Source organism: Triturus cristatus, chromosome 3_1, assembly GCF_964204655.1.
Source record: "Triturus cristatus chromosome 3_1, aTriCri1.1, whole genome shotgun sequence".
NCBI classification, from domain to species: Eukaryota; Metazoa; Chordata; class Amphibia; order Caudata; family Salamandridae; genus Triturus; species Triturus cristatus.
In genome coordinates this window covers 66,510,848-66,525,552 of record NC_140583.1, presented here as the reverse complement: position 1 = coordinate 66,525,552, position 14,705 = coordinate 66,510,848, and positions in this window count along the sequence as shown.

The following is a 14,705-nucleotide window of genomic DNA, read 5'->3' as shown; positions in this document are numbered from 1 at the left end:
GGCTAGGACAGGGGCCAGTTTAATCAAGTCTGAGACGTAACCCACACCCAGTTCAGTATGAACGATATGTGTGGAGGTAGACTGGGGGAGAGAGAGAACCGATCTTAAAAATTTGTTTTCCGTAATCTGTATACTCTCCACAGGGCAATGGCCCCATATCGCACTTCCATACGTTGCCACTGTAAGGCATTTTGCTTCATAAATTTTTAACAGAGTGACAATTGGCCTAGCACCAAGTTTGTTCATAAAACCCCGAACAGCAGAAGATGACTTTACAAGGGCGACATTTCTGTTTTTTATCTGGGGGCCCCAGGAACCTTTCTCATCAAAGGTAATCCCTAGGTATGGAAATGTTGTTACTCTACACAATTCTTGCTTCCCACAGGTGAAAGTTTTGGGGGGTTTGTTATTGTTACCCTTACCCATGGTCATGATCTGGGACTTTTTAACATTGATCTTTAGATCCAGGGAGGTCATAAAGACCTCAAAGGCGTCCAGCAATCGTTGGAGGCCAACACCAGTACGAGAAAGCAGGACCGCGTCATCAGCGTATAGGAGAACCGGGATGCCAAGCTTTCCTATGCGTGGGATGTCCTGAGTAGCATCTTTTAGTGTAGATTCCAGGGCATTTATGTAAATAGTCAAAAGGAGGGGAGCCATAATGCACCCCTGCCTAACTCCCCTTTCTGAGTTAAAGTGGCTAGTACATCACCCCGCAGAAGTAACTCTAACTGCGGCTGTTAGGTCAGTATGTAAATCAGCTAGGAGGTAAACTAGAGCCTTGTCCAATCCCAAATCAAGTAAAATTTTCCAAAGTTTAGATCGGTTGACAAGGTCAAAGGCTGATGAGAGGTCCATGAACCCCAGATACATGGCTCCCTCCTTCGCCTTCGTGTATTTCTCTATTAATAAATACAAGTTCAAGCCTTGATCTATAGTGCTCCTTTTCGGTCTAAAACCGTACTGTACATCTGCTAGGACCCCTTTCTCTGTTAGCCAATCATTTAATTTAGTTAAAATAACACGACCCAGAATTTTCACGGATGAATCGATCAATGAGATCGGCCTGTAACAGGATGGGTCTTGCCTATTACCCTTTTTGAACACTGGTATAATTATAGATTTCTTCCAGGAGGGCGGGATTTTATCAAATGCGAGAGTATTAAAAACCTTACATAATACCTTAGACCAAAATTTAGGAAAACTTTTAAAAACGTCCCCAGGTACCCCATCTGGGCCCGGTGCTTTGTTTTTAATGGTCAGGTCTATAGCCCTTTCTACATCTATGGCTTCAAAAATCACTGCATCCTTGATAGAGCGGGTTTCCCGCCTTCGTCTTCTAGAATTCTGTCAAGGGGGCCAACATTCGAGTATATCTGACTGAAGTGTTTAATCCAGCCCTCATCTGGGATATTTGCCTCCAAAGGAGTATTAGTTCCATCAGAAAAAAAAGGTTGATTTATTACTTTCCAAAATAAACCACTGTTTTTAAAGGTTTCTGGGTCTAAAAGTTGACTCAAGGCGTTATCTTTCAAAGTCCTTTTCCTTTCTAGAATAGTTTCTTTATACACTTTCCTGGCATTAGCGATGTCTGCTCGATCTTTAGGGATAGTTTTTAATGCTTTTAGTAGTACCCCATGCGCTTTAGAACATTTTTTGTCAAACCATCTGTTGCCCTCTGGCGCCTTCTGACTAGATTTGACCTGGAGACTACAATTAATTTCTATGCAGATCTGATCAAATGCCAGTATGACCTCCTTAGGATCTGGACTTTCCGATAGACATATAGAAACTTCATCCTCCACTTTTGCTAAGACCTCTTTATGGAATGTTTCAGGGACTATTTTAGTCCACTTCAGTCTTCGATTCTGGTCTTTGACTTTAAGGTTCAAGCCACCACTCACTATTATTGATTTGAGAGAAATTAATTCAGTATTCTTAAAAACAAGTACAACAGGATTATGATCACTAAAAACTGACACCTCAGTACAATAATTTAGCACATGATTTAACAAAAAAGAAGACAGATAAATATAATCTATAATAGTACCCTTTTCTTTGCCTTTAAACGTAGGAGACCTATTTTTCCCGTCTCCACAACCTGACTCGTATAAATTCCATTTTGCAAGAAAAAGCTCAAGACAATCACCCTGCCTCGTATGTTCTGGGTGAGTAGTTGAGGAAAAGGGGGGGCCTTCATCATCCCCCCTAATGCATGGTAGGGTACATGGATGTATGTTAAAGTCCCCTAGTAACATTAACTCAAAGGAATTTACATTTCTACCATAGACTGACAAAAATTTGTCCAAGTCATCCAAATTTTGACTGGTGCATTCACTAGCATGTGAGTTATAAAAATTTATAAAAAGGATCTTGACCTTATCATAAGTAGAAAGCTCAACAATTAAACAATTTACTGAGCCCGAGGGGCACTGAGTTAAAGTACCTTTAATATCCAGTTTGAAAAGACTTAATAGGCCCCCCTTAGGTCTTCCTGCCATACTATTGGTGGCTGGGATACAAAAATGACAATAGCCATCCAACGCAAAGCTGTTCATTTGGTCCCAAGTCTCTTGTAAGGCAATGACATCAAATGATTTTAGTGTCCTTTCCCATTCGGCTATCCCAGTCTTACTCTTTAAGCCAGCAATGTCCCATGAGGTAATCTTAAGGGACTGTGCTGGAGACTGAGAAGAACTCTCCAAATCAATGGGCAGTCAATCGTTCTCCTCCAGGGTAGATAAGGCGGCATACCGATTATGAAGAGGTAGGGTATTAATGGTCTCCCCATTAATCGGCTGAACACGTTTTAATTCCCCACTGACTTGAGACCGGGACATATTCACAGAGACATTCTGGGTACGAGCAACCATCCCTCTTCCGTTCTCATATAAAGGATGCCCTTGCACATTCAACGGACGACAATGGGTATTAACCACATGATTATAGAAAAAGCCAAGAGGTCTAACACAAACCGCATTTTCTGGGGCTGGCAAGTTGGCAGCTCTGAGGAGAACTGTTGCCACATGTTGCGGATGTCTAAAATTTATGATGATACAGTCCCCTCCTAGATTTTTAGGGCCATTTCCAACCCAACTAACTCTGCGGTTAAATAAGATGTCGTTAGCAAGGGCGCATGGGAATCCACAATTCTTATTCAACCAAGCAAGTGTCTTGTTTTTAAGAGCATGGTATGTTTCTAACCCTGAACCACTCATACAAGGGTCAACCTCTGGGACATTTGTTAGGACCACAGTATATGGTGCACACTCTGGCGGGAGATTAATAAAGTTATGGCTCTTGGAATTACCTCTTCCAGCAGGGACTGCCCCTCTTATAGTATCCCGAGTGCTCCTTTGTGCTAATTGTGATAGACTAGATGTATTATGTGCACCTGCTGACGATATGAACACAGCTGGGACATTCGGCACAGTTACTGTTAGTGGAGCCTGAGCAATAGCCCCCATGCTCTCCACCCTGTTACTGACTATGGGGGGTGTAGCTGAGCCCGCTAGGCGATTATCCATGAGGCCTGTTGAATCTCGATGAGGGCCCAAAGAGACAGTGGACCGAGTCAAACAGGATTCAACAAGACCTTCTAAGCTAGTAACCCTAAGAAGCGCCGATTCAACCTTAGCCACCAGAGGACTAATCAATAGTTCCAGTTTTGACTCAAGCATTTTAACTAGAATATCAATTTGACTTGAGTGCAGGGTCGTACCCTCTGTGCTATTAGTAGGCTCAGTAATATTACCCCTATTGGTAGTTGTTTGACCAGTCTTTTTAGGCTTCCAGCCCCCCACTTTCTTAACAGGCCCCTTCCGGCATGTACGCTCCTAGTAGGAGATTATTTTGGGGAGGACCTTGGTGTTGATAATAGATCCTGTACTTGACTAGGTTCGGAACAACAATCCTGCTCTGTCACAAGTACAGTGTTTAGATCAATCTCGTCATTAGATGTGGTCGGGGCACTATGTATCATTGATGAGGGTGATGGGCACTGCCTTGTTGGAGATGTATCTGGACTGACCCTACTTAATGATAATCTCCTGTCATTGTTAATTTTGCTAACTACTTTGACAAGATAGTTATCCAATGTCCTTGAGTCCTTAGTAATGTCAGTTTTGGAGGACCTCAATCTGGACATGGTAAAAACAGCAGAGACACCGACTAACTAAAAAATGGTCCCTCAGTAAGTTAGCCGGTACCCAAATGTTCAGAAGTCCCCCTTGTTTAAACACGTCCAACAAATATAGTTCACTCAGTATTACACAAAGGGTAACTGCATACGTTACTGAATACAGGCCATGGTCCAGGTTTCACTACCTTAGTTGTCCGCAACGATAGTCCTGTGGCCCTGCCCTGCCTCTTCCTGCCCCGGACGGCCACAGACGGCCCGGGCTCAGCCCGGCGTCGCCCGCGCGCGTCCCGCGACGCGGAGGAAGCCTTGCTCTATGTAGCGCCTCCGGGCGCGATGTCCGGCGGATGTGGGCGTGGCGGGGAGGGATGCTGGGTCCTGTAGTTGTCTCCCAACTCCCAACTGCGGCCTCGAGTGTTAGGAGGCGGCGGGAAAAGCTGGCGACCAGGAGAATATGCGGGCTGCTCTCGTGAGCCCAGGTAGGAGCTGCGCTGTGTTTCCGTTAAGTAGATTGGCTCCGGAATGACCTCCCGCTCCACCGAGGGAGCCTTGCTCTATGTAGCGCCTCCGGGCGCGATGTCCGGCGGATGTGGGCGTGGCGGGGAGGGATGCTGGGTCCTGTAGTTGTCTCCCAACTCCCAACTGCGGCCTCGAGTGTTAGGAGGCGGCGGGAAAAGCTGGCGACCAGGAGAATATGCGGGCTGCTCTCGTGAGCCCAGGTAGGAGCTGCGCTGTGTTTCCGTTAAGTAGATTGGCTCCGGAATGACCCCCCGCTCCACCGAGGGAGCCTTGCTCTATGTAGCACCTCCGGGCGCGATGTCCGGCGGATGTGAGCGTGGCGGGGAGGGATGCTGGGTCCTGTAGTTGTCTCCCAACTCCCAACTGCGGCCTCGAGTGTTAGGAGGCAGCGGGAAAAGCTGGCGACCAGGAGAATATGCGGGCTGCTCTCGTGAGCCCAGGTAGGAGCTGCGCTGTGTTTCCGTTAAGTAGATTGGCTCCGGAATGAATTTCTCATAGATTTTAGCTATCTTCTCATGAAAGTAGGTCGCCAGGGAGTTACAAAACTCCTGGGATTCCATTGGCGACTGTCTACAGACTTTAGTAGAGACAAAGTCCCTTACTATCCCAAACAGGGTTTTCGGGGTGTTGCTGGAGTTTTCTATTTGGTTAATGATGAACCGGCGCCTGGCTACTTTTAGGCTCAGATGATATTTGGATAGAGACTGTCTATAGAGAAGTCTGTTTTGAAAGGTCTTACTGGTTTGCCAAGTTCTTTCCAAACGCCTACATATGCTTTTTCCATTTTTAGTTCCTCCGTATACCAGGGGGTAGAGGGCCGCCGTTGGAAGGAACCCTGTTTTTTTTGGTATTAGAGCATCAAAAGCTGTTTCTAAGGCAGTATTAAAGACCTCCAACTTTTTAGATACTTCCATGATGTGAGTTACTGCTTCTGGGGAGAATACCTCATTAAGGGCCATATGTAGGTAGCCTAACATTTACCACTTCATAAATACCGAATTTTACCGATTCGGTATTTATGAAGTGGTAAATGATATGTAGGTAATCCATCGGTAATCCATCGGTAATATTTACCGATTCGGAAAGGGTCGGTAATTTAGAATCGGTATTTACCGATTCGGTAATGGTAACTGGCTTCCCATTGATTCCTATGGGCCAGGAGGCCCATAGGAATCAATGGGAAGCCAGTTACCATTACCGAATCGGTAAATCCCGAATCGGTAATGGGGGAGCACAATCAAGGGTGGCAGGGTGTCACAGTGACACCCTGTTGCACCCCTGATTCCTGCATGTGTGCACATGTGGCGCACATACATGCCCTAAGGGCATGTATGTCTGCCACATTGCACACTTCAAAGTGCAAAAAAATGCTTTTTTCCTGCTAATCGTCATTTACCACCAACTTTTAGTTGGTGGTAAATAACGAATCCCCACAACAACCACACACTCCCCCTACATATCATTTCAGGATTCGGTATTTACCGAATCGGTAAAATTACCGATTCGTTAATTTTACCGATTCGGTAAATTACCGAATCCTGAAATGTGCCCCCTACATACCAAAAGCCTGAATACCGGTCGGTAACGGGATATTTACCGAAAATCGGCCGTTACCGACCGGTATTGGGCTTCCTACATATGGCCCTAAATGCTTCTAAGGAGAGATTGCGCCAGGTCCTGCTCTGCTCAGGATTTTGTCTGATAGATAATTTAGAGCTCTTCTGGCAAGACTGCTGGATATAGATCGTGATCATAGAATGATCCGTCCAAGGAAGGGAGTCTGGGGGGGTCACATCTCAGCTGGTCTGTGTTGGAAAAGACCAGGTCTAATAGGTGTCCAGCTCGATGAGTGGAGTCTTCAACTCTTTGAGTAAGTCCCATTAGTTCAAGGGAAGAGAGGAGTTTGTTGATCTCAGGGCTGGTAAAATATTCCCCATGAAAATGAAAGTCCCCGAGCAGAAGAAATTTGTTTGACGCCAGGACGTGTAATGCAAGATGTTCCACCATGAGGTCTATAAATTTGGCTCTGGGTCCTGGGGGCCGATAGATTAAGGCACCGTACTAGCTGTCGGAAGGAGACAGAGAGACCTTGAAAATTCCTAGTTTTAAACAATCATTACTAACAGTAAAAACCCAATTCACGGCCAGATGATTTTTAAAAGCGATGGCTATACCCCATCCTGTTTTTCCCTCTCTATCCAGATGAATACATTTATAATTCTCTGGTATGGCCAGGTTTATCATGGGGTGGTTTGAGGGGTTCAACCATGTTTCGGTAAAGCAAGGGATCTTACATTGCACAATATGTTTTTTTGACTCGTAGTGGCTGGCTCTGGGGCTTTGCTGGGGGGTTGGAGATCCCCTACAAGTGATACCATTTGAAATTTACAGTGCTTGCATGTTACCGGCCCTTCTAACATATTGGGGAACTTCTGAGAGCAGTTTGCATAGGTGCGATTATTAGCTTGTGCGAGCGCTCTAATTGCAAGTAGAGATTCAGCTGAGTAACATAGGGGGGCTTGATGGCGGATTTTTACCTTAATGGAGGCAGCATCTCTGGCCTCTGGTCCCGTTTGGGAGTGGACGGGCGCAGACGGGCGCGCCTTCGACACGCCCGCTGCGCGCACGCGTTTGCATCCTCTTTTGTAGTCCCCGAGGAGCGAAACACTAGCGCGCTACTTGCGATGCCACCCAAAATGTCTGCTCGCTCCTGCGGTAGACTAGAGTGCGTGTTGTCCCTCCAGAACCCAGCGCCTAATCGGCTGAGAGGTAAACAAGGACTGAGATTGTCATGCAGTAAAGTTTTTAAAAACGTAAGTGCAATTTTAAAAGAAAGCACGCGGCGCAATTGAGAAGGTTAGAGATCTACAGATTATCTGGTATTCAGATAATTTAAAGATTGAAAGGCGGCTTGTAGAACAAAAGAAAGATGGTGGAGGAAAACCAAAACCGATATAGATAGAATGGCCTATAACATCGCTCACAGGAGGTACCTAAATAATTGCAATGCGGCAAGAAGAGTTTTTTTGGCCACTCGTATAGAGGGGGCAAAGGGCTTCTCTAAATAATTATTTAGGATAGTAAAGGAATTCACCACACCCAGTGTAATCAACTCATCGTGTCCTCCTACCCAGGAATTCTGTGACAAGCTAACGAGTCACTTTAAAAACAAAATAGACATCTATGACTCTTTTGTGCCGCTACCAGAGAACTGGGAGGAAATGCAGAACACTGTGAGTCCCCCGTCGGTGAGTCTGGAAGCATTTTCAGCTATCACGAGGGAACAGGTGCTACCAGTTTTGAAAGGCCTAAAGTCAGGGTCGCCGCTAGATATAGCCCCCCCTTATGTGCTGTCAGATCTAGCCATAGAGCTTGTTATCCCTGTGACAGAAGTCTGTAATGTGTCACTGACGACTGCTTCCTTCCCGGCTAGTTGGAAGAAGGCCTTCATCAAACCTCTGCCAAAAAAACCATCACTGGACGCTGCAGACCTGTAGAATTATAGACCTATCTCGCTCCTCCCAGGATGCTCCAAAATTATGGAGGCGCTGATAAACCGCCAACTGTCGGATCATTTGGCTCAGCATGGCCTGTTAGATCCCTCGCAGTCGGGCTTCCGTGCTGGTTATAGCACGGAGGCAGCGCTGGTGGAGGTAACAGATACCATCAGGCTTTTACTGGACGAGGGGACCCCGGCTGTGCTGGTCCTACTTCATTTGTCAGCGGCCTTTGACACCATCTCCCACAGAATTCTTCTGCACAGCTTGCGGGAGATAGGTGTCAACGGAAGGGCCTGGGAGTGGATGCGAAGTTTTCTATCAGACAGATCGCAGTGTGTGCAGATAGACCCTTTTGTCTCTCAGTCCACAGTAGTGGAGAAGTGGGTACCGCAGGGTTCTATTTTGAGCCCCACTCTGTTTAACATCTATGTGGCCCCATTGGCTGCCATCATAGAATCCTGTGGTTTCCAAACCATCTCCTATGCGGATGACACTCAGGTGCTTATCCCCATAGAAAAGGATCACCTACTGACTAGAGAAAGATTTAAGAGCTGCATGATTAAAATCTCCAGTTGGATGAAAGACAACTATCTCCAACTTAATCCCACTAAGACGGAGATTTTATTGTTCGGGAAGGCAGAGGAAGTATGGACAGATGAGTGGTGGCCAGAGGCACTAGGTCCCCCACCCCTTCCAAAAAAATGGGTAAGTAATCTGGGTGTGATTATGGATAAGAATCTATCCATGGAACAGCATGTCAAAACTGTAACAGGTAAATGTTTTGGCCTGATGCGAACTCTAAGGAAGATTTTTCCATGGGTGCCCCTCTCTGTGAGAAGGGTCCTGATCCAGTCACTATTAGTGAGCAGACTTGACTATGGGAATGCTCTTCTGGTAGAAGTCAGGGAAGATCTATTGTCAAGGCTACAAGTCGTACAAAATACGGCAGCGCGTCTGGCTTTGAATAAACCGCCACGCACGCCTTCTGCCCCTCTACTGAGAGAGCTACATTGGCTACCAATCAGAAAGAGGGCTCTCTTTAAACTTCTTTGTCTAGCCTTTAAAGCATGGGTCGGACATGGGCCGGCTTACCTCACAAAGAAACTAGTTTGGCACTCTCCGGTACGGTGCCTAAGATCGAGTGGCCTAAAATTATTTCAAACGCCGAGAATTAGGAAGAAGAAAATAGGGGGTCGTGCCTTCTCTCATCTGGCACCTAAGTATTGGAACCAGCTGCCCTGGGATCTGCGCTCCTGTACAGATTTAAACATCTTCAGGAAGCACTTAAAGACCTGGCTGTTTAGCTGATCTGTTGCGGTCATTCAGAGCCTGCCTCATCTGCGCCGAGAGATCCCTTTGGGGATGATTCGTGCGCAATATAAATGTAATAATAATAATACTAATAATACTCCCGGCTTCCACCTCAGGTAACTCACATGTGGCCTTGAGTTCCCCCAGAGGAATGTTGTGGGCATTTTGTCTAGGGCGTGAAACTAGTGGCGTGGGAGGTGGAGAGGCAGATTTTGGAGGACATATAAAAATCATCATCTAATATAAAGCAATTTTCACAGGTCCAGATGATGGTTACCGTTCACTATACGCTAGTGATCCACCACTCTGTGTAAAAGTACAGCGAATTTCAATTGGTAAATGACCTAGATGGCGTGTTTTTTTAGTGTGTTTGTCACACGCGTTTGACCCTCTACCAACACCACCCTCTTTGCAAAAGTATTTTAGGTAATCGTCTTGGAGCTCATTGACCTGATATACAGCTTTAAGATGAGCTATCACTTTGATCATGACCATGTTGCCACTGTCCACATGTTTTTCTGTAGTACATGGACGTTGTCCATTTCTTTTAGCCTTTTTCAACGGGGAGATACATTTTAGGCATGTTAATTAGCAGCCTTTCATTTTTTCTTCCCTTTCACTAGAGCGGGGCCCCTTTTCCCTGAGTACAGACCAGGTTGAGGTGAGGGTATCACCCAATATATTTGGGTAAGTGCAATTTAATACACTATTAAATGCTTTGAAGCATTATTATATGCTTTTGTTAATGTCATTCAATAGAGATGATTTTTTTGCTGTTTCAAAAAAAAAAACAGGTTGATTGTATTCCTTATCCGTCTTTTTGTTTTCCTAGGTGTCCGGTTTCGATATCTGTTGAGTTGACCGGTGCGGTAGGATTCTTTTATCTGAGAATTTTTCACTTTAATTTGATACACTTTTTCACACTATAGCAGCATTTAAGGTCCTGAGGAATGCCCCCGATACTGTGTAGATCTAAATGGGCAGAAACATGTCGACCAGATTGCTATGGACATTAGCATAATGACAAATTATTTGTGCTAAATTGCCATATTGCTTTTTAACGATGGCAGAGGCACTCTACCGATTAAAGCACATTTGAGTTCCTCTAGCCATTTTTATTGTCACCTTTATTATTTAGTGCTGCGCATTTAGGATCCCTTTCACAAAGTTGAGGGCTTATCAGTATTTTGGATATTATTGGAGATCTGACAGCAACCCTCGTATGCCATATTCTCTTTATACGTCACCAGGTCGTTCTGTCAAGACTTAGTGCGCTATATCGAGATATACAGACCCAAATGATGACAAATACACTACTCTTTTGTGATTGATGGGTCCTGTTCCTATAAGGGTTCTCTATTAATAAGAGATGTCGGAGTAGCTAGATATACTTTCTCCTGTTTTCTTTTTGTTGACACAGCACCAGACCCAGGTTGATTCAGTGTTTATAGTGTTTAAAATTGAGGGATACACAACCTGCAGGTCTATAAAATCTTTCCCTTGGACCTCCCCCTATTTTGTTTTGTTGTTACCGATTCAAGGGATGGGCCTGCCATTCATGGCGGTCTTCCCTTATTTTCTTTAGTAGAGGGGTGAGGTTGAGGGTACTGGATGAAGTGCCACCCAAATCCCTAGGTAGCAAAAACTAAGGCGTCCTACTGGTATGTCAGATTGCCATGTCACAACATCACGAGAAACGTGTAAGGGTACCAGAATTGATTTGGCGGGGTTAAGCCTTAGACCAGATGCTTCCCCAAAGAGCTGCAGGATATGGAGACAACGGGGGCCTGTACGACCGGGATCTGCATAAACAAAAAGACTTGTCCGCGTAAAGAGCGATGCGATCTTCATGGGAGTCATTCCAGTGCCATCCCCACACTTGAGCATCACATCGGATAAGTTGAGCAAATGGCTCTATTGCTAGAGCGAAAAGAAGGTGAGATTGGAGGCAGCCTTGCCTTGTTGCCTGACGAATGGGGAAGTCTTCAGAGAGGACCCCATTGATCAGCACTCGAGCCGACGGGTTGCAGTAAAGCATGCGTACGAGCACTTGGAAGTGTGGGCCGAAGCCTGCTCTGACAAGCACGGCCTTTAAGTATTGCCCATCTACAGTATCAAAGGCTTTCTCAAAGTCTATCAGTAGCAAGGCAAATTAGGGTGGGAGGAGGTACTGATGGGCCAGTGCAACATGCAGGGGGCACAGGCAGTACCTCATGCTACGATGGGGCATGAATCCACACTGATTGGGTTTTATCAGAGTGGTGAGAATTGGTCTAAGACAGGCAGCTAGGACCGTGGTGTAAATTTTAACCTCGGTGTTAATTAGCAAGATTGGACAGTAGTCCGAGCAGGAGGACAATGGGGGGTACGCTTTAGAAATGACTAAGATCGTGGGATGGAGAAAATTTCCCGGTAGCAGTAAAGAACGCGGTGAGGCACGTCCTTCTTCCTACGAAGGTCTTTCATCATTAGACCTTCTGTGGCAAGAAAAGAAGATATAAACTTCAACATATCATTGCAAAGAGTACTATATATTAATTTACCTATCAACTACATCCCCGTATTTAATCGGAAGTCACCGGCGTCCTTGTTGCCTCATCAGTCTTTCTTTCAATACGTCTCATTTATCAAAGAATATCGGTTGATAAAATAATCAGTCACAAGTGACTACTCAATCAACGAGCATTAGTCCTCAACAACTCTCAACCGTTTTAATCTTATTGCTATTACGAGGAATATTGTGTGGCTTTCCTGACGAAGGCGCTAGTGCGCCGAAACGCGCGTCGAAGACAATCTATTGCCCCAATTTTATTTATCCTGAATGTTTATATTTGTGTTTCATCTTTCTTATTTAATATTGTGTTCATTGAATAACTTTTTTTGTGTTATTGCATCTGTATTTTAGTCTGTATTTCGTTAAGTATTTTTAATATAATTTTTATAAAAAACGTGTATTTTTTTAGAAAGTGTATTGTGTTTTGGTCATATGTTTGTTTATATATAAAACATTATCAGTCGTTGACAATAAAAAGATGATTTTTAATTCTATTGCTATATGGTACACTGGCTCTTATTAAAAGTTTTTCGAATGTTTTTGGTTCTATATCAATTAGCCTAGTGGCTGATATTTGTATCAATTCTGATTGCCTAGGAATATACTCTTCACTGTGTTTGTTGCCCTGTCCTAGGAATTGACCTAAATATTCTACAGGGGGTCCTTGTTATTTTCAAAGAAGATCGTGGCCATACCAATGTCTGCCGGAAAGGCCCCTTACTCCACTGCTTCTGTGTATAAAAGATGTTTCGAAGTTACGGCTGCCATTCTTCTCTATCTGTTCCACACGCCTTGCTATACTCACATGACCTCTGAAAACTATGGGTTATTCCTTTTGCCAAAAGACCTCCTTAGCTTTCGCAATACAATAGTACAATAGTACTGATCCCTCAAATGTTCCTCATTGTTGACCCCAAAATGACAGGTTGTAGCATGTTTTGTAACTCTATTATGTATTCTCAACCTTTTAGCCACTTCTTTGCACATATTTACCAAAATGATAGCCTTCTAACACATTTGACACTTTAGGGAAAAAATACAAATCTAATTTCTTTAAACATGATTTGGACTCATTCAGTCCCTGAGCATCCTCAGTGGACCATTTTGGAAGATGCTTAAAGACACTGCTCTTCTGGTTATAAACAAAGCATCAATAAAGATGCCTCGGGTTCAGCACTTAAAGAGGTTCTACACACTCTTGCATAATGAGTAAACAACTTCTTCCATTTGCTTCATAGTATGCTGGGCTTCTCTGGATTGATCAAGAAACATTGTGGAGGAGTGATTTTCTGCATCAATTAATTTGAATGAGTGCACCAATATCCAACACAACACTTGAAATAACCTCACACTGTCAAGATGCATACCTGCAAATGAAACTAGTAACAATCAGACCCAATATTAGACTCACATACACTATTAACAGATAGAGTTCAATAGCTGCTCCAAATACAGTAATATCCAATGTGATATTCGAGAAAAACCCATCAGTTGAGAAGAAACCCGTGAAAAAGAAATAAACCAAAATCTAGTTTCCGTTCGAGATATTCACACTGGAAATAGAAAGGCTTGAAAAATGTCCTACAGCTGCTTGTCTGGACAGGAAAGTAAGCGTAAGGGATTGAAACTTTGAGGCTGAGATACTTGCAGTACTCCCAATCCGTTCTGTATCTGACTTCCAACCTGTCTGTGAGGAGAAAGCACTGCCTAAAAGACAATCTGAAACCACTGGTGTAGTGTGCATACAAAACTCTGTATGTAGGTGCTTGCACAAAGATGGTGGCACGCACCCATGCACGTAAACTCCTTCTAATGTTGAGTATGCATCAAAAACAAAGATGGTGGGATGCACGGCGTGACGTGATGATGGTACATTGTCACCTGAGAAAGCAATGAGGTGATGCCACAGCAAGAGCTCTGGAGAGCAGAGAAGCGTGCCAGGGAGCTGACACTGACGAGACAAAAGAGGTGCACACAATGCTTTTGTGCTGGAGACCAGCACGCATACAATGCTCCCGTGCAAGAAACTGTCACATAAGTCGATACCGTGAAATAAGTACCTGAAAATGTGGCAACCCATGGGGCAAATGTCTTGCAATTCCCAACAATTAAGGTTCTCAAAGTGGTAGAGGACAAAACTCCAAGTGTTCCCTTAGAGTCAAAGTGGCAATGGACACCCCATGAGGCAACTCCAGGAAGCCTTTTTTTAACACCTTTATTTTTGGATTTTGTAGTGTTACATTGATGTGGTAAAGGATCATAGAAAACTACAAAGAACATAATATCAACAGTTAACCCGCTCCCCACCAAAAATACGTCCAGCATCATTAGAGACAATCGCTATTCTTGGGAGAGATACATACATTGCAGCAACGAAACTCCAGTAGTACTTAAACACTCGTGGTATGATAGTCCCTTACAATTGTCGTCAATGTGATAAATCACTCTGAACATCTGTAGAGTGTATACAGTCAAGAAGAGAATCATTTTTATAAGATGGAAGCATAAGGGAGCATGAGGAGTGTGTTACATCCTTCTGGAACAAGAATGGGTGATGAATGAATCAGGTTTGGAGAAGTGGGTCTCAAAGTCCCAATTAGTGGTTAGGGAAGCGTTAGGTTGTCTGATATTTTACTTACAAGAGCAGGTTCAGAAAAAGCACAAGATGCCTAAGGGTGGGAAT